Source organism: Mustela lutreola, chromosome 3 (genome assembly GCF_030435805.1).
Source record: "Mustela lutreola isolate mMusLut2 chromosome 3, mMusLut2.pri, whole genome shotgun sequence".
NCBI lineage: Eukaryota > Metazoa > Chordata > Mammalia > Carnivora > Mustelidae > Mustela > Mustela lutreola.
Genome location: NC_081292.1, coordinates 166,489,421 through 166,492,822, shown reverse-complemented (window position 1 = coordinate 166,492,822; position 3,402 = coordinate 166,489,421). Strand labels below are relative to the sequence as shown.

Here is a 3,402-nt window from a genome sequence, read left to right as displayed (position 1 = left end):
TGGGAACCTCTCACGGGCAAGACTCTCTTAGGACTGTGCACCTTGACACCCCCCCTTTGGCAGGGGCCCTGTCCCGGAGTGGGTCTACCTCAACTGTAAGTTGAATGGACTTGAAAGTGTCAGAGACACATAAGAGCCAGTGGGGCAGATGTACAGATGCAAGACAGCCAATGGGGACAGACTGGGAAATGCATGACAGCCGGTGGGGACAGACACACAGACACATGACAGCCAGTGGAGACAGACTCACAGATGAATGACAGCCAATGGGGACAGACCCAGAGATGCCTGACAGCGGGGACAGATGCAGAGACACAGAAGAGCCAAGGAAGACGGACCTTTTACAAAACTCCTGGAAAAGGAGTTTGAAAGAGAAATGTCCTGCCTGTATTTACAGGGGTAAGGAGAGGGTCTTGACTTCGCTTCATCTTTAGAATAGATTGGCCTGGGTTTTCCATGTCAGACCATCCACGTGGGAAGCCGTCCCTGCTCTTCATGTGTGTCTGTGGAATCCGTGTGGTCACCCCAGGAGGGCACCCACACAGCATTGTGGTCCGGCTGAGGTCCCAGCTGGGGGTGAAGAAACGAGGAGAACACTCACCTGTAGCTCAGAGATGCCCCGTTCTCTACTCTCGATGCAAATGGTTCACCGTTAATTTCCATTAAGTTTCACGCATGAGAAAAGGCTCCAGAGAAGCATGTTTCTGCATCTCATCTGATGCAGTACTTCACTACAAATGGCGTGTTACTGCACACGGGGTACTGGGATCTGGGAGCCAGCCCGCACTCAGGCAGCACAGTCAATACTCAAGTATTTGTTGATGAATAGATTTTAGTTTTAGCTGAGAAGCTGGCTGAGCAGGAGGCCACATGGAGGAGATTACGGCTGCACGGGAACCACCTCACCAGACGGGTTGGGGAAGATGGTTATGAATGCTGATAGGAATCCCATGCGTGCCTTGGAGATGTGGCGCTTTCCCTGGAAGGATCTGTTGTTGGAGAATAAAGCTTTTTGGTGCTAATAATCGGGAAGAGACAAAAGTGTCCTTCCATCTCCCAGGCTTCAGCCAGCTCAGCTGGAACCTCCAGGAACAGTTCCCAGATCTCTTCACCCTCCTCTCTGGGCCTCTAAATCTTCCTTTTCTGGATTCCTTGTCATGCAGAGTTCTTCCCATTGTGAATGCAGAAGGCTCTCAGGGCTCCTTCCAGGAGATGACCCAGGCTGGGGGTGGAGGGGGTGCTCCTGGGCTCTGGAGGGGCGGGGTTCTCACTTCCGTGATTCCCCCTGCACCCAGCAGCCTTGGTTGTTGTATTGTAAAAGTTTCGGGTTTGGGTCCCTTTCAGGTGGCCCTTGGCAGGGAAGCCACCCTCCCCACAGGCCAAGGCCTGGCACAGTGCCAGGAAGCCCAGCCACGGGCATCTTGCGGGGGTGGGGAGGGCTACACTCGAGTAGTGCAACAGTCCTACCCCTGGGGGAGCAAAGGAGTCCACAGGACAAGAGTTCAGGGGCCACGATGCTCCATGCTTCCAGGAGACTGGGAGAGAGTGACAAGGTGGCAAGGCCTCCGAGACAGGGCGGGGCTGCCCTCGGTTTTGCTGAGTTGGTTCTGGGCTTGGTTTCTTTCTGCAGAAGAGATCCAGATGGACTGTCCCCCCCCCCCCCCCCGGCACAGCAGCTGGAGCACAGAGAGCTGCAGTGACCTTCTGTCCTTGCCGCGGGGACGTGGAAGACTCGGGGGAGGATGGAGACCCCTATCCCTCCACACACCCTCATCCAGACAGCTTGAGTGCTGTGGCTTTCCTTCCCTGCAGAAGGTGACATTTTGACAGGCACTTCAGAAAGGCTGTCATAATGACCCTCCAACAGGTGGCTCTGGCCCCAGGTGGGCTGAAGGCAGGGGTGGGAAGAACAGGGGCCTTGCGCATGGGGCATGGGGACCCAAGGCAGTTCCTGGGTGGGGAGTTTGCAGAAGGCAATGAGGCCTTCTGCAAAGCGCATGGCTTTAGCTCGTCCTCATCCTAGATAATTTGAGGGACAATTTGAAAATTTCCAGGAGGCAAGAGTACCTTGGGATTTTGGTGGGAAAAGCATTTAATGTATACATTAATAAATGTATTTATTGCATTATTTATTTATTACATTAAATAAATCTAATGTATAAATTAATAAACTGAAGATCCTCTATGGCTGTAGTTCAGAGAAACATGACCAGCTGTCTGTCCAGAGAGGGTCCCTGTGTCTGTTTCTCACTTGGTCCAGGCTCCAGCCAGGCTCACACACTGTGTTTAGGGGCCACTCTTTAATCTCTATAAATTGAGAGCAGTTCCCTGTTCCCCCTTTTTGGGTTTTGTGACCTTTTTGAAGCATCTAGTCTGCTGTGTTGCTCCATGTTCCCCAGTTTGGAGATTTAAAGAGAAATGTCAGTATGTTCCCACTAGAATATCTCTGGAAGGTTTCGGGTAGATACTTATTAATAGACTAAGAAATTACCTTCTGTTCCTACTTGGCAAGAATTCTTTCCCTTAATCGTGATTCATTAGTATTATCAAAGCCTTCTTTTGCATTTGTTTAGGTGATCCTGATTTTCTTCTTTGACCAGTTTTTACAGCAAGTCATTTCGCCAGATTATCTAATGTTAAGCCATCTTTATGTTCCCAAGATACATCTAACTTGGTCATGATTTATATTTTTTCTCAGGTGTTTTAGGATTCTATTTGCCAGTTTTTTATTTGGTGTTTTGAGTGTCTGTTCGTAATTTTCTTTTAATTAGCAATAATCACGCCTCGGATAAACCTCATTGGCTATGATACTGCCACTGCGCAAAGCTCGTAATTTTCTCTTAAAAAAATTAATTAACTACTTAACTTCCCCAGATTTATTGAGGTATAACTGACAAAATTACATCTATTTAAGGTGTACGATGTGATGATTAGATGTATGTCTACATCGTGAAATGATTACCCTAATAAGGTTAACTGACACGTCCATTAACTCACGTAGCTACTTTTTTTTTGGGTGTAGTAAGAGTGCTTAAAATCTGCTCTTTTAGCAAATTTCAAGTTTACAGTATCATTTGCTAACTGTAGTGACCTTGCTGAATATTAGAATCCCAAAAATCATCTTTTTTTCTGAAATTATTCATTTTTTTTCTTAAAAGATTTAACTAATTTATTTATTTTTAAATTTAATTGAAATTGTTCATCTTTTAACTGGATGCTTGTACCCTTTGTTCCACATTTTTCTATTTCTCCTACCATCTTGTCATAAGCTGCAGAATTTCCTTTTTTCTCATGGATGAATGGTATTCCATTTTATATGTATGCATTACATTTTTTTTATCCATTTGTCCGTCAGTGGACACTTAGGACTTAGGTGGCTTCCACATCTTGGCTACCGTGAGT

At 46.9% G+C, this 3,402-nt stretch overlaps 1 pseudogene; it reads right to left on the bottom strand.

Moving 5' to 3' along the window:
- Positions 1–2,744: 2,744 nt before the first annotated feature.
- Positions 2,745–2,828, bottom strand: LOC131828268 (U4 spliceosomal RNA; annotated as a pseudogene).
- Between the last annotated feature and the right edge of the window lie 574 nt (positions 2,829–3,402).